This window comes from Cebus imitator, unplaced genomic scaffold (assembly GCF_001604975.1).
Source record: "Cebus imitator isolate Cc_AM_T3 unplaced genomic scaffold, Cebus_imitator-1.0 Scaffold50, whole genome shotgun sequence".
NCBI lineage: Eukaryota > Metazoa > Chordata > Mammalia > Primates > Cebidae > Cebus > Cebus imitator.
This window is the reverse complement of record NW_016107365.1, coordinates 2,010,456-2,028,318: the sequence shown is the minus strand read 5'-3', so window position 1 is coordinate 2,028,318 and position 17,863 is coordinate 2,010,456.

The following is a 17,863-nucleotide window of genomic DNA, read 5'->3' as shown; positions in this document are numbered from 1 at the left end:
CACCACACCTGGCTGATTTTTGTATTTTTGTAGAGACAGCATTTCACCGTGTTGACCAGGCTGGTCTCAAACTCCTGACCTCAAGTGATCTGGCCACCTCAGCCTCCCAAAGTGCTGGGATTACAGGTGTGAGCTACCACGCCCAGCCTGTGTCTGATTATTTTAGATCAACCACACAGAGAGATGGTTAACCTAAAGTAATCAGATACAATAGGCTACTGTAGAGCTGACTAGTTTTTGTTTTTGTTTTTTGGTGGCACTAGGACTTACCAGGCCATGCCTTAGTCCAGGTGCTGGGCTTGCCCGTGGTACTCTTGATGTATAAAGCCTGGACAATCTGCCAATTCATCATGAGCAGTGACACTAGGAAGCTAACATTCAGAAGGATGTTGTAAACAAGGTCATCGTCTGTCCTCTTCACATGGCCAAAGGTCATGGCCAGACACAGCACCTCCGTCTGGAACTTGACTGTGGCCTTCACCTCATCAACTCTGGCCACCATGTTTTCATTGTGCATGGACAGGGTAGGGCATTTGCTAGCTGTATTCAGTCTGGGGCTGAGGATACTCGTCAAAGCTCACGTGGTGATAGCCACAGCCTTGGCTTCCACACAGTGTTGTTGGTCCCCAGGGCACACATGGAGAGCCTGGGGCGGGGAGTGGACGAAAGGCTGCAGGGGAAGTGCTTGTCCTTCTGAGTGTCATAGTTCTTCAAGGTGATCTTCAGCTACACTCAGAAATGTGCAGTGCCTGCACTGGTTCCTGTGTGGGGCGCTTTGTACAGAGTGTCTCAAGAGGCTTTGCTGCTCTTGGTGTCTCATGCCACAGAAACCAGAAAAGAGCGTTACTGTTGAGTCTTGCACCTTCATTTAACTAAAGAGTTTGCTATGTTGGTGAAACAATGAAAGTCAGTGACCTTCAGTATCTCTGAATCATTTGTGCCTTTAGGTTTTTACTGAAATTGCAGGACATTGAACTTCCTTCATAACTAGCCATGTTTGTTCTTGGCTTTTTCTGTTGGCCTCTACCACCTTGTCTATGGACCTCAAAACTTCTGATTTCCACCAGTGCATTTAATTGTTTTTGAGAAAGACGTTTAAAATGCTTCTCAGGATTGCTTTGGGAATCACACCTTCACTTTCCATTTATGGATTTATCGTTTTCTGGGAAGAAGACACAACTCTTCTTTTGAATGCGGCCTGGTCTGTCTTTCTATTTAGACTTCACAGTTCTCCATCAGCAACCAGCCCTGATCTTGTACTGTTTGGAATCCAAATTAGAGTCCACATGTCTGTTCCAACTAGTGCTGGAGTGAAACTCACACCAGATTTTCCCCCTACATTTTTATACTTAGTCTGTAGCTGGACAAATTGGAAGAAATAAGTTATCCTAGAAATTGTGGTACAGACTTCTTTCTACACAGCCAAGGGTGGGGTAAAAAACACAGTAAGGAATTTTAAATACAGATGTCAAGAGCCATTGGAATCATAGATTGAGGAATGTTTAGAGTAGGTTTTAGAATCATAGAATTTGGAGTGAAAATGCCCTTTTGATGAGACACAAATCAACTTCGTCATTTTGCGGGTGAGACCAAGGCAGATCAGACAGCTGCTCAGCTTGCCCAGCCAGCAAGTGACAGAGCTGAAATGCAGCTTTCCTGACTCCTAGTCCACAGCCGTTCTTCTTTGAGGCTGCCTCCTTTCCTCATCTGGTTGGAAGAAGACATTTACTTAGAAGATTCATATCCCAGAAGTCACTTTGCTGGTCACCTAACACAAGGGAGGAACTGAGTCTCAAGGAGATGAAGTGACTCGCTGAGGGTCACAGGGCTGGCAGGCACATGCCCATCCCGGGGCATAGGTTGCACTGCCTCTCATTGCCAAGGAGAGCTCTACCAAGTCACTCTAGCATCTTCTGCTGGGGATGGCCAAAGTTCTTGGAGCAGGTGGAAACATTCCTGAAGTCTCACACTCTGGTGGCTGCTCTCAGAAATCCTAAGAGGCCTTCCTTCTTTCAGTACTCTGAGAAAACAGTCTGTCCTTTAAGATAGTCTAACCCTATACCTTACATCTTATTGAAAATAAACCTTTTTGATTCTGCTGGGTTTATGACTTGCGTAATAGTGCGTGTGTTCAGAATAGTTGTATTTCATTTTCTTGTAGTAAAATATGTCACTCTTTTCCTCCTAAGTAAGTTGGGTTATTTTGTTTTTAAGGAATACTGCTGTAAGTGAGCTTGAGACAAGGGGGTTTTACTGCAGGAACTGAGATAGCTTTGGGGACTGAGGCCGCCTGAGAAACTGGTCAGCTCCGGGGACCCACTGCTGTCTCCATCGCTTTCTCACGGCTTCTGCTCCTTCCTTGCGCTTCTGCTCAGATCTCCTCTCTACTGCCTGGCTTATCCTGCTTGTCAGAGGTTTCTGAACTGTGACTTACTCAGAATTTTGCTTGCTATGTCCCAGACTCTCCCTCAGGGCATCTCTAAGGATGTAGGAAAAAACCAAACTCTGTTTCTCCCACTATGCTCTTACAACATACAATGCTTCTGTGAACAAACGTGTGGGCGTATCTTCTCAACCTCAAGCAAGCAATAAGTTCTGCAGCAGACACCAGCTAGGTGTCCTCTAATTCAATTCAGTTCTGACACTATCTACCCGGAGAAGGGGTCAGGTCCCACAAGACTGCCCCCACTTCCAATGACAATCACAAGTCCCAGGTTGTTTCACCTGTGCTCTGACCAGCTAGCTATAAATCAGGGATCCCACAATCCCCTCCTCAGGTTTGATTAATTTGCTAGAGTGGCTCACAGAACTGAGGGAAATATTTAGGTTTACTGCTTTATCATAAAAGGTGTTACAAAAAAGCCAGATGAAAGAGAGGCCATAGGGCAAAGTATGTGGGAAGAGGCAAGGAGCTTCCAAGCCCTCCCCAGGCGAGCCACACTCCAGGAACCTTCCCCTGGAGGTACAGCTATCTGGAAGTTCCATAAACCCAGCACTTTGAGGTTTTAGGAAAGCTTCATTTAGGCATGATTGACAAAATCAATGGCCATTGATGATCAACTTAACCTTCAGCCTCCCCAGAGGTTAGAGAATGGGGCTGAACATCCCAACCCTATAATCCTCCCTTGGTCTTTCATGGGATCAGCCCCCATCCTGAATCAACCTAAGGCTGCCAGCCACCAGTCATCTCATTTGCATACAAAAGATACTCTTATCAACTTTGGAGATTTCAATGTTAGGAGCTGTACATCAGAAAAGGAGACAAAAATCAAATATATTTTTTATAATATCACAGCATCCTTGCAGTTTCTGTTCTTGTTGCTGTGGGCTCATTCCTTCTGTGTTTCCTAGTTTAAGTTCTTGAAAGACAGAGAACATGATTGGTTCAACTCATCTTTCTTGCACTAGGACATAGCTCATAGTTACTGTCCAGCCTATGGGAATGGCTGCCCTTTGGTCAGGTGCCTACCTTGTACCAATGAGATATGGCCAAAGAGGGGTTTCATCACATGGCAAATTATCTGGCAAATTAAGCATCTGTTGGCGGAGCAATGTTTTTAGAAGGGGCAGAGGCATTGCAAGCATGTCTAATGTATCTGCCTTAAAAAAAAAAATTAAGCTTCAAGTGCCATGGAACTGAATCTGCTAATTGGTGTCTTTTGTAAATTTCTTGGGAATTACAAAAAAAAAAAAAAAATGTTATTCAGGAACTCCTTCAACTATCTAACAGTGAGTCATGGCAATGCTATAATTTCCCATCCGTGAACTGCTTGGCTATTTTTCAAGTACTCCTATTGGGTTCCACTCCCCTGAGGCTGAAATTTCAGTGTGCCACTGGCAGAGAATGAATATATGCCTCGGCCTCTGAGCTTTGACTTGAGAATGTCTTATGATCTCCATATTCCTGACCTGGCCAATTCCTTTATGACACCTTTAATGAATAGAGGTGAATCTGCAACACTGAATATAAGCCTTATGCTCATATGTAAACCCTATGCTATGGCCCATATGATAGAAATTAGTTGATTTAGGAGTTTGGGAGGATGCATGGGAGTTGGGTAGACATGCAGGAAAAAAGAGTTAACCTTTACTGAGCATCTACCATGAACCTGGCGTGAATATTTTCATTAAATAGATGAGGAACCTGAGGTTGAGAGAAGGCGAGACACCTGCCCAACAACACACAGCGAGCAGGTAGTAGAGCTAGAATTTAACCCAGATCTCTCTGATTCCAAATCACACTCTTTGCAACATGCATTGGAATGGGTGGTTGAGAAGCGGGTAGAGGGAGATATTCCAGGTGAAGAAAATGGAGACCATTGCAGGTAAAGATGTGAAAGTGGGCAAATAGAAAGCAGTGCATGCACTGGAGTGACAGATTTCTGTTGGAATACAGCAAGATTAACTGTCAGAGGCAGCCAGATTCTTGCACAATATAAAGTCCAGGCCAGGGCGTAACTGACATTTTTGGAGGCCTTGGGGACTCACTGAAGGCGAGGCGAGGCATGATGTCTCCGAGCAGCTGTTCAGATTAGAAGGATTAGCCTGGAGACAGGTGACAGATGGATTGGAATAGGAAGAGGTTCGAGGTGATTTAGGCACGCATAGCTATGGAGGGCCCCTGTAATCTCAGGGAATGTTTCACAGCTGGCTTCGTCTTCTTACGCAAGGACCCTTTTTAGTCCCTCTTCCTCCTCATCACTTTAATAGTCACGAGCTCAAAATTGCCTGTCCTCCACAGAAACTAAGTTTTGCTATACAGCATCACCTTTGATGAAGAGAAATGCGGTCAATTTTTTGTAATAATTTTTATCTGAAGCCTCCAAATGCTGCACTTTTGATTTTTAAAAACAGAACTACTGCAAAGGGTAGCGAGTACTGGGAAGCTGGGGCTGTGGTCTAAATTTCCCCTCAAAGTCTTAACCACGGGTGAGATTTTGTATGTGTATCAATCATACCATTTCCATCCTCATTCTCTGTTCCTGTCACTCCAAGTGTGAGAAGAGAGAGATGATTAAGATAAAGCCCAGTTCCTAGGACTTTACCTTCTAGTTCTCCTTTTTCTTTTCCAAAGTAAAATCACCATGAAATTATAAGAAGTTGCAGGCAATTTGGCTAATAAGGTATTTGTGGATTTGCCTTGGGAAGAATAAAAATCAGCAAATATCATTTTCTTCCCTGCCTTTTGCAGCTATTGAGGGCATTTATATAATTGTATAATGCTTATTGGTGCTGAAACATGTCTTTCTGTCACCAGAGATTAAGTATCAAGTTTGGCGATGAATTAGTTTGCAACTTTTATTGGTGAAAAAACTGAGGTGGAGTTTAACCCCTAGACTCTGAGGGGCTCAGTAGCTGGAAATCCAGCAGGTAAAAACGGCAGCAGGATTGTAGCACATCTGTAGTCCCAGCTACTTGGGAGGCTGAAGAGGAAGAATTGTTTGAGGCCAGGAATTTGAGACCAGCCTGGGCAATGTAGTAAGACCCCACCTCTAAAAACCAAAAATCAGCTGGACGTGGTGGCACACGCCTGTAGTCCCGGCTACGCAGGTGGCTGAGGTGAGCAGATCACTTGAGCCCAGGAGTTTGAGTACAGACTGGGTAACAGAGTAAGACCCTGTTTCTAAGAAAAAAGAAAAATGGCAACAGGTTGATCTGCATTTTCCTTTTGCCCTAGGCTAAATTTGGAGTCCCTCTTCCGTGACATACTTGAAGTACTAAAATTTACAGCTTTGACAAAACCATTGGAAGAGGTCCTTCAAACAAAAGTTAAACTTGTTGTCCTCCCACCTAAGGAAACAGCAACACAACCAAATCAAAAACCTTGATTGGCTGCCCTCAATGTGGAAGACACTGTGCTAAGAGAACTTTTCCTTAGGAGTTTAGTGTCAGAGGAATGGTTTACTGTAATAGCAACAATCTTCACTGAAGCAGAGGTGAGCTGTTCTGTTTAATAATTCCAAGAGCACACTCTTTACCCAGTGTTTTCTTTGCTGAGTGTGAAAAAAAAAAAAAAAAAAAACAACCCTCACTGCATTCTTTAGTGTTTAAAGCACAGGTCATTAGACTTACTACACCCAGGGACTCAATAAAATGGCTACATTTTCAGGGGACTGTGATGATGTCAAGATGTGAAAGCAACCTCTGGCTCCAAGTCACGGGGCTTTGCTGTCAGGCATGGATCAGGCCAGATGCTGGGTGATTCTCAAACCAACACCTGGAAATGCTCTGCGGGTTAGGATCACCTCTTGGTCCCATCACAGCTGGATTGGGTGGACTAGGGTTGTAGGTAGGAATGGTGAGAAATCATTCAAACAGAATTGAATTGGTCAAGACCAGATTTGTGTACAGTCCTATTTGGTATCTAGTTCAAATCCAATAAGGTCATCATGGTGGGGTCTCATCTATATATTTGCACCTCTGGGAATTTGGGGGAACCAAGGCAGACCAACCATAATAGAATGAATGACTATTGGTGTTTAAAGTCCTTGGAAAACAAATAGTGGGAACTTTGGGATTCTTGAACAAAGAAAGAGGGCTTGGCCTGTGTCAACCACTCTGAAGGAAGAAGCGCCCAAGCAGGCAGTTATTCACCTTCTGAGGTGAAGGAGGGACACAGTTCATATTCCTCATATTGAGAGACCTTTTGTTCATAGTCAATGGATGCTTTTGAGTATGACAAAGAGCTATCTTTCTGCCCATGGCACTTGTAAATTCCTACATTGAGGTTGTCTCAAGGGGCCTTAACAGTCTGTGGTCACTTAAGGGTCAGACAATTCAAGGTTATCTGAAGGAATTGCATTTGCTTGGGGTGGGGCTGGGCTCTAATCTCTTTAGTTTTAGCAGGAACAGAGCAGATCAGGGACTGCAGGAGAACTGAGGACAGGAGGAAAGAATGACAGCAATTGGTGAGAAATGGAACACCCCTGAAGCAGCGGCTGAAACTCTAGGGAGATAGCAAGGATCACTGGGGAATGCAGGGGACTGGGGGTTTGGACTTACAGTAACACAACATGTGAGAACTTAAAGCCAAATGTCTCTGTGTCCGTCATCATGCAAGCTGTGACTATCACCAAGGCCTATGTAGCCTGAAAAGCCAAGGGGGTTTCTTTCAATCTTCATCAAATACTGGCTACTTTAAAAATGTTACCATTTTCATCAGTTTTTTGATGTGAAAGGCTTGGGAAGGTGGACTCATGCAAGGGATTCATCTGGCCAGTTTGCCAGCTGCTGGAGGTGGGGAACAGAGAGGGACCAGAAGCACTTGGGGCAAGACTTGTCCACTATGTGAAGAGATGACCTACATACATGACACAGTTAAGCAAGAGTAGAGTATCTGACCTTGTGTCCTGTGGTATTCTCTTACAGTTTGATGGCAAATAGCAGCAAGATGACAGACATTCTCACCTCCCTCAGGTCAGGTGAGGATCTGAAAATACTAAGGTGCTGAGAATGTCCTCCTTAGTTACCTCTTCACACTTGGGGAAGGGGAAGTCCTGATTTGGCCAAAGCAGTCATCTTGCCCTGTAGCTCCTGTGAACTGAGATCAGTTAAGAGCCAGAACTCACCGTGCAGGAGGTATCTCCATTGATATTCATACAGCCATTTACAATAAGTGTGTATTAATTATGTATTGCTCCATAACAAGTTACCCCCAAATTTTGCAACTTAAATCCACAATAAACATTTATCTCATATAGTTTCTACAAGTCGAGACTTCGGGAGTGGCTTAACTGGCTGTCTTGAAGTTGAGGTCACTGAAGTCAAGAAATCAGCCAGGACGGCAGTCATCTGAAAGCTTGACTGGGGCGGGAGAATTGGTCTACAAGATGGCTCACTTGGATAATGAACTCATACTGGCAAGAAGCCTAGTTCCTCACCATCTGGACTTCTCCATATGGACGTTGTTTAAGTGTCCTCACAACATGTGATCAAGTGATCCAAAAGAGAGCAAGATGGAAGCCTCAGGAATTTTTGCAACCTAGTCTCAGAAGTCACACTCTGGCAATCCTCCAATATCTTATTGTTCACAGAGATCAGTCCTATTCAGTGTAGGAGGGGACTATACAAAGGCATGAATACTAAGAGGTCAGAATCACTGGGCTCACTTTGGAGACTGGCCACCAAAAATAGCCACTACCCATCAAGAGTTTACTGAGAGACAGGCACCTGCCAATAACCTTACATACAGTAATTCTTCAGAGTTATTGTTTTCTTATTCTCCCCATTTCTACAGATGAGGACACTGAAGCCTAGAGAGAGTACATAACTTCCCCAAGGATTTTCCATGCTGAGCTTGCCCTTGGTTTGCACCTTGAAGGAATAAAGCTCAAGTCACGTTTTCATTCAGCACACAGGCATTGAGTGTCTACTATGAAACAGGCATTGTGTTCGGCTGGAGAATACGAGTAACAGCCAGACCCAAGCCCTGAGGTGTGTGAAAAAGTCATAGGCACAAAGATGGCCCTGTGTTTAAGGTATAATCTGGCTCTACAGAGGCAGTTGTCAATTATTTGAGGATAGGAATAGATCAGAAAAGACTTATTGTGGGGGCAGTGCTTGAGGTAAGTCTTAAAGGATCAGGAACATTCTCAAGTGGGAATGTGCCAGATCTTTAGGCCTGGAGTGGGAGTGGGGAGTTCCGACTGATTCCTACAGAGCACGTGGGAATCTCCCGTCTTCATCTTCTAGCTTTGAGTCTGTGTTTGGTGAAGCCAGATGATGCTTTATCATACTGCCAGCCTAATGGAGCTGGGGGTGGGTGTGGGTAGTGCTAGAACCAGGAGACTCGGGTTTTACACGCTGTTTTCTCATCAACCCCCTGTGTGATCTCTGGCAAATCCTTAACTTGCATGTGCTTTGGTTCTGGCTTCTGTTAAGTGAGACTAAAACCATCATTCCTGACATCGTGGAGAGGGAGGAGCAGGGAGCATGGGTGTGAGGATGTCAAGTGCTACTAAAAAGTTCAAAGCTCTCGTTTCTACATGATCTGAAGTCAGATGGTCCTGCTGCAACACATTTCTTCTCTGCCACCCCACTCTGCCTGCACCGTGCAGACACAGAAGGGCTATAATAGTTAAAATTTCGTTTTCAGTTACTTTTAGCCAGGGAAAAGTCAACAGCTCCCGAGGATGTTTGGTACACTAGGCTCCCTCTGAAAAAATGTGTAGATGCTTCAGTTGTCCATCTAAAATTATGTTACTGAAAAAGGTGGGTGATGGGAGAAGAGAAAGAAGTCTCCTGTCTGCAACTGTGCTGTCGTCTGTGCTTTGTGTAGCTCTTTCAGGACAACCATCAGGTGGATGACACTATGATTCCTATAGTTGCCAGGCATTTCATTCTCCGAGAAGTCAAATGCATTCTTTTCTTTTGATGCAATAATGCTGTGATTTATTATTGTTATTGCAGAAGCTACTGAGCAATATTTTTCCTGTGAACAGGACTGTCATGTATATGTAAACCACAATCTGCAATTCCTCAAAAAAAAAAAAGAAAAAAACAAAAAGAGAGAGGGATGCTCAATGTTCTTACTCTCAACTGGATGGTTCAATTCCATACAGAGATCACCACTGCCTTCCCATGCATCCCCTGGGCCAACATCCTCACCATCAGCATAGGTGAACAACTAGGTATTATGGGCAAGTAAAAAAATCTCCGGAAGTACTGATCATTTCATATACGCATGAATCTGTTGATACTATTCATATGAATAATACACACAGAATATTTATCTCCCAAGAGTCATTTTCATTTCGTTTTGCTCTTTTCCTTCTCTTGCCTGGAGCCTTGGAAACTAATCCCACACACTCCTTTAGGCTCTCCCTTATCACTCCCCTGAGCCCTTTTCATCTACAAGAGCATCAGACACAATATTGTGACCTGCACACAACTTCAAAATGCACTGGCCAATCTGTTCCAGTGTCTATGGAGTTCTAAAATCATTTTCTCTCTTCTGGTCAGGAAGGCTCAGACAATTCTGGGGTGGAATTTGTTAACGCCAGATTGAGAAGTGAAGATCACCTTCTTCTATGGAAAGTGAAACAGGAATTGAAGCAAGGAAGCTAAAGTTCTTCTTGTAGTTCCAGGAGATCGACTTTCTCCTCTCCTCTTGAGCTTTTCAATTGTCACGAATGGTCAAGGCCTTGTTGCCTGGTGCATCTTTTAAACTATGGCTTTCAATGCTTTATTGTGGTTAGAAGATGTGCAAGAATTAAAAGCCCACATATTCTTCAAAGACTACTTGTTTAGCTTTTTAATTAAACAGTAAAATCTTTTTATTGGTGTACATTTTTCTGAGTTTTAATTCATATATGGAGTCATGTAACCACCACCACAATCAGGGTACATAACAGTTTCATCATCCCCCAGAACTCTCATGCTGCCCCCTAAAGTCACACTCTTCCCCACCCAAACCTGGTAACCACTGACCTGTTCTCATTATAGTTTTGCCTTTTCCAGAAAGTCATGTAAATGACACTAGCCAGTTATATATTGGCACCAGCCAATATACAACTTCTGAGACGGCCTTATTTTCCTCAGCATCATACCTTTGAGATTCATCCATGCTGTATTTATCAATAACTAGTTCTTTTTTGTTGATTACTAGGATTTGATTGCCCACGTGCATATTGAACTCAGCAGTTTTCAATATAATACAGACCCCATGAGTCCCGGGAAGAAAGGCCAATTGGGTAACCAAGCGAGGAAGTAGCTAAAGTTCCTTCTTCAAATTCTATGGTCACCTGTCGTAGTCATGTTGGGTGATCATCTGGAGATGAAGAGGCACAGCGGTTTTTATTCAAGAGCAAAAGAAGCCCAGAGAAAGCTGAGGCCCAATCACCTCAGGCTTTCAATAGCCCCCTTCCTCCATGCGGCATCTGTGAATTCTTAACATACTTCATTTTTTTTTTTTTTTAGATGGGGTCTTGCTCTGTCACCAGGCTGAAGCACAGTGGTGCAATCTCAGCTCACTGCAACCTCCGCCTCCTGGGTTCAAGCAATTCTTCCACCTCAGCCGCCAGAGCTGGGAACACAGGTGCATGCCACCACGCCCGGCTAATTTTTTTGTATTTTTTGTAGGGGGTTTCACTGTGTTGGCCAGGATGGTCTTGATCTCTTGACCTCGTGATCCGCCCACCTCGGCCTCCCAAAGTGCTGGGATTACATGCGTGAGCCACCGCGCCCCGCCAACATACTTCACTTTTAAGCTGCCCTGTGTCTTCCTGATTCTGGCTAATGTTGCAGTTCTCCACAGGGGGTGGTATTGCCCCTCACAAAACATTTGACAAAGTAGGGAGACATTTTTGGCTGTCAGGATCCGGGGACTGCTATTGGCATCCAGTGGATATCGGTACCTACTAAGTGCCAGACAATATTCTGTGCTGGGGATACAGGCGTAGACACAGAAGGCAGAGTCCCTGCCCTCATGGGGCTTATAGTATAGAGCAGGGGTTGACAAACTTTTTCTGTAAAGAGCCAGATGATCAATATTTTCAGCTTTGTGGACCATGTAGTTTCTATTGTAGCGTGAAAGCTGACAAAGACAATGTGCAAACAAATGAGAGCGGCTGTGTTCCCCAGTGCAACTTGACTTACAAAGGCAGGCAGCTTGTGTGGTGTGGCCCTCGGGCTGTAATTTGCCAACTCTTCTTCTAGGGAGAAGACAAATCACTGACAAACAAATACAAAGTTGAGTAGTAAGTGCTATCTATTTTTTAAAAGGCAGGATAAGGGATAGAGAGGCAGAAAGGTGGAATTTAGACTAGGTGGTCAGGGAAGTCCTCTCTGCAGAGGTGACATTTGATCGGGCACCTGAATGACATGCAGGACTGAGCCAGAGGGAACAGCAAGTGCAAAGGCCCTGAAGCAGGAATGTGCTGGTGTCTTCAGGGAACAGAAAGAAGACCAGGGTGGCGGGAATAATGCACGGAAGGTGTGGGGAACCTGAGGTTGGAGAGGTCAGTGGGGCCAGGTCATGTTAGCATGTGGACTTTGGAGTTGATGTTCAGGTTGCTGGGAAGCCTTGGTGGTTCTGGGAGAGGCATTCATGTTCCACGTTCTCACCGTCAAGCAGAAGAGGTCAGGTGACTTTTCAAGGCCTCCATTCATCCACATGTGGGTTTGGGTGAATTAGTGAAAGGTGCCTCTCCCTATTGGCAGCAGCAGCCTTGGATCCTGGCTTCCACTCCCCACCTCTGCCACGTGCCCTTAGTTGGGGTACACCTTGCACAGCTGTACATTACAGTCCTTGGTCTTAAGTGCTGCTGAAGGTACTTAAACTTTAAGCAAATGGTATTCTTCCGACTTTCATATATTTGGTATGCAAATCATTGTCACTAGGCAGTAGTTTCTGGGGCTCCAGCTCAGTTTCCAGGGCAGATTGGAGGACATCTAATCTGAGGGTGCCCTTCCTTTTCCCTTGAAAGGAATCTTGACCCATTCTTGAGACCTTTCACCGCTGGGACCAGCAGTCCCCCTTCTTCACTCTGAGGTAATGCACAGCGGTGTGAATGAGGGAAACAAAGAGTCAGTAGCAGAGGCACCTCTCTGTTATGGAAACTTGCATAAAAGGAAACTTGTGGCAATAGTGAGGGCTTTCATTTCCTATTCTTTATTAAATGGCAGGTTGCCAGGAAAGCACTGTCACACATTTGCATGCAGGTTAAATTTCTCAAAACCTGTGCCCCTACAGCTAGTAACAGTGGGAAGTGTGAATGAAAGGCTTGGGATTCACTACCGCGCTGTTACTGTCAATGGGTAAATTTCTTTAGCAACTTGTGTTCCATTGGATCTGACTGGAACAAACCCAGTTATGAGCTGTTTTTTAGTTGGTTTTTTCTTCTATTTATTATTTTGAATGGAGAGCATGAAAGCCAGGGATAAATAATGAAAGCCATTTTCGTTATCATCATTAAATACCAAACACAGGTGACTACGCACTCCTAAAATAACTCCAGATGAGCTCATCATGGGCCAACATCTTTCACTTTTCTAATGTGCTTTTGAAGGTTTTGACACCAGGAATGCAGCAGTGCTTTCCAAACAGAGTGGACTTTACCTAGTATTATCAACTGAGTCATAATGAACTTCATGGTTCACTCTTTCCCATGGTTGTCTTAATTAGCTGTACAATTTTCCCTGATCTCACTTGCAAACAGTCTCCAAATTCTTACCCAGAGGTTTGGTTGAGTATTTTCTATTCATTTGTCAATTCTAAGAACTAGTTACTGGAATTAACTTACAAATGAAGATTCCTTCCCTAATGGCTGCAGACAAATAAAGTTTGGCTGCTTTGACTTAAAACAATCAAGATGAAAGTAATAGTATAATATAATTAATTTTGTGGTAGTGAGCATCTTCTAGGCTGTAACTACATGGAGCGGATGAGACATGTTGTTCCAGAATCGTGCTTTAAACCAACATCTAAAGTTCATTGTTATTAGGAGGTATCTGAATATTTGGTCTGGAAATGTTGAACTGGCAAACGTTTTTCTGTTTTTAATCTTTCCTCTCTGTTTTCCAAGGGAAAAAAATTGATATTTATTAATATTCTCTTTTAAACGACTGGGAAAGTTAAAATGTACCTTGGGCTTCGGTAAAAGATAGTTTTACCAGATTGATCTTTCCCATGCCTTACTTTGAGGGACTTAACTCATGTCAAAGGCTGCACAAGATGCTGGGCATGGGAGACACATTTGGGGAGAAAATGGGCAGCTCCAAGTGTCCATGTCAGCTTTCTACAGGATGTAGCCCAAGGGCAGCTGGTGAGGAAAATGATTTTTAGGCTTGTTGCTTGCTTTTCTCAAATTGGCCTATACATCTCCCTCGAAATAAGAGTTTTAGGCTAGGGAGAAAACAGGACTGAAAGCAAACCTCTGGCTTCTCCTAAGTTCCAGTAAAGCAGCCCCTACTCTGAGTCAGTGAGCGAAAGAGTGAGAACACAGGAAGCCAAGCTCCATCACAAAAGAACCCAAAAAAGGGACCTAAAATATTTTTTCTTTCAAAGGCAGAAGCATTAACAAAATGATGGGGAAGACACAAAAAAGAAGAACAGAGAAAGAAGAAAGAGGAAGCAGAATTTAAGGAGAAAAAGAATCATAACACATTAGTTTATTGGAAATGTGAACAGATGGCAAAATTTCACATGGTCCATTCTAGTCCAGCCTGCTTGCCAACTCTTCAACTCAAAGACACAGGGACCCATTCCACCTATTTGTCTCAGAACCTTTAAAATGGTGTCAGGAAATGTGCTACTTGGGCTTAGAAATGTGCTGGTTGTCTTTGTTCCCAAATCTGCATCCACCTAGGTATTTTGCATATAAGAACATTTCAATAGCATTAAATCATCAATAACTAAAAGTCATGTCTACACCTTCAAAGCGAAATGTGGAATTGAGATAGTTTAGAGAAAAAATGGGATTTTTGAAAACAGACCCAAATAGTCCACATGAAAAAAAAATTATGCTTTTGGGCCAGACTCATGGCCCACTGAGTTCGATTTTTTTTTTTTTTTTGGGGGTCTTACCATTTTGGCCAGGCTGGTCTTGAACTCCTGACCCTCAGGTGATCCACCAACCTCAGCCTCCCAAAGTGCTGGGATTACAGGTGTGAGCCACCACGCCCAGCCCTGAGTTCGATATTTTGACTCAAAAGGCATATCACAGGCTGTGGAATGAAAGGGGTATAGGAGCCCAGAGCCATCCAATTGGTTCACTGGTTAACTGCCCAGCTCTCCACTTTGTCATGGCAGGTACTTCAGGAGTGAGCTTTATGCTACTGATTATTTATTTGCAAAGTGGGTATTGCACCTTGCAAATAAATAATCAGTAGCATAAAGCTACTGATTATTAAAGCTACTGATTATTATTTATCATCTATCCCTCCTCCCTATGCAGCGCAGTAGAACACAGCCTAACTGTGGTCCTCCCTCCACCTCTACCACGTGAATGTGATAAAAGCCTGTTTAACACAGCATATAAAGAAAGACTGAGTTCTGGCCATTCAACTCCAGACTCCTAGAGGTGTTTGACCGAATGACCATCAACCAGGTGTTTTGTTTTTTTTTTTGTTTATTTGTTTTTTATAAGTGAGGTAAATCATAGACATTATGTAAGGAATATGTACAATAGGATTTTCCCCAAGACTTTTTTCTAATTCCTTTATCCCTGAGCTGGTGTGGCCAAACATACGAACTCTGTGGGCCACAGAGTTTAGAGTGATTAACAGTTTGTTTCTTTCACCTCATCAGATGTTGTACAATGCACAGGAGCACTAGGGTCTCCTCCAGATACTTTGGCGGTTTTCAACAATGTATGTATTGATGCCCATGAAGAAGTCATCTTGAGCAAGGGCATCTGCCCTTTCTTCCTCCCAAGCTCTGGTCTCTGTCAGGGATATCTTTCATCAGAATCCCCACTCCAGCTCCAGTACAGTTAGTGCTCTGTGAAGTCTCAATATATATTAAAGGCTGATGATAATGGAAATTTGATCTTTGACCTATTCTTAGAGATGGGTGATAAATACACCAGGAAGCCAACACTTCCCTTACTTAAATGGAGAATGTTCCAAGATTTAGTCATTCCTGATGATGGCAGGAAGACATAATCAGGTTGACTATCATTTAATTTGGAAGGCTAGAGAGACAATCAAAATAACCAAGATCCTAATTCCCTTTTACTTCTCTCATACACAAATGTGATTTTAGTTAATAAAGGCAAACAGTTAAATTGTGGGGATTTTCCTTCTCAATATGGGAAGAAACCCTTTCCCAAGTAGGACAAATGACCATCCTTTTTCTTTAATAAGAAACTGAGTTGCATGTTTTCTCATCAAACATGTAATATGTGTGTGCATATGTGCTCACGTGTACACATACATACACATTGCATACTTACATTGGTCTACTTTCTGCAGAGGATCAACTTTACTGCTTTCTTCTAAAAGTTCCTTTTCAGCACTAAATAATTCTTAACCAGCATGAAGGCAATATTCTATATATTCCCTGAAGTCTATCTACGGCTGCCTTTCCTGCCTAGCCTGCTAATGTGGACCTCTGTTCTCTCTGAATTCCAGAAATGCTTTTGAAAATCAGCACCTTTTAAAAATGGTGACTCTGGACGCCCTCTGCCGTCTATTGTAAGTTCTTCAGCTCTGCGACTGAGAGCAAAGCATGAAGTTGGCCAGGAATTACTGAGAATACACGCACGCAGCCGCCACTTGGGCAGGCAATACAGAGATGGGGTTAAAAACATCAGACCTCCTGGGTTCAAATACTGTGCTCTCCTGCTCCCTAGTGTTATATCCACAGGCAAGTAACTAAACTCTCCGAGCTTCAGTTTATCTGTGAAATGGGGTAATATTATTTTATGGGGTTTCCCAGGAATTAAATGAGATAAAATGCTTTGCACAGGACCTGGAAACTGTTAAGTCTTCTTATTATTACTGGAGCGCAATGGTGCAGTCTAGGCTCACTCCAACCTCCACCTCCTAGGTTCAAGCAATCTTCCTGCCTCGGCCTCTGAGAAGCTAGGATTACAAATGCCCACCACCATACCCCGCTAATTTTTTGTATTTTTAGTAGAGATGGGGTTTCACCATGTTGGCTAGGCTGGTCTAGAACTCCTGACCTCAGGTGATCTGCCCACCTCGGCCTCCCAAAGTGTTGGGATTATAGGCATGAGCCACCATGCCCAGCCAGTAAGTCTATTATATGTTATTTTTGTTCATAGTCTTTGTAATTTCATGAACCCTAGCTTTTCATAAGCCCTGTTTTTGTTGAACTCTCTATCACCCAAGGACCAATGTGTTAAAAATCGATTATGCTCATCTAAATTGGAAATGATATTTCCTCACCCTGTTACCTTTTTTGTATAACGACAAGCTTTTTTGGCCAAAGCCTCATGATGCATGCAGCTACCAGCTATAACCAGAACATACTCCTCACTCTACCTGACATCAACCCAGTAATTCCTAGCTATAAAACTGAAGGTTAACCTAATCCTCTTCAACCTTCATGACTACATGTGTCTCCCTGGGATGCAGAACACATCAGCAGGTTCTGCTACTATTAGTTACCAGAAATGAGACTTGCATTTTGTGGATTTGAAATCAAATCGGGTTGTAGGGGAGTCCCTTTGCAGGGGTTATGCCTTCCTTTGTGCTGTCAATTGTAACAGATGATGTTGCTGCCTGGGGGTAAGGGCTACTTGGGGGACTAAGACAGGGTGATGCTGTGCTCTTCCAGGCGAGCATCTTGGCCTGACTTAGGTCAGGAAAAAGGAATCAGGAAAGACAAGGGATTTACAAAGTATCACCCTAATCTGACAATGCTCGGGCAGGGCTGCAGTTCAGACCATGGTGCCTTGCAGGCCAACTCAGGGGCCCCTGGTTCTCTTTCGTCTCCTCCTGATTAAATGAGGCCTTCCTCTCCTATCCCAGAGCAGCCAGCTCTGCAGTGTTTCAGCTGCAGGGCACTGATTAGCAGGTAAGCATGTGGTTCTCTTTCCTTCTGGGCCTTCTTTCCCCATCCCCATCTTTAATGGCTGTGGTAATGCTGCCTCTGAGGCCTTTGGAAGAAAGTCAGCTGGGTAAGGTAGGCCAAGTGCGGGGGGAGCAGTTCAGCAGCGTTTTGATCCTCTTTCATTAGCAACTTGAAAGTTACCTGGAACCACTGTGCCCACTACCTACTCCCCCAACCTCTTCCCAAATTACTTCTTTCTCAGATTAGCTGAGTGCTACGGATGTCTGGGGGGAAAACTCCCATGGTTACATTACTGCAAGATACAGGGGCTCTGGTCCAGTACATGAATGCACTGGCCAACCCAGGACCCCCACGCAGACCACGTCATTCCACTCCTCTGTATCT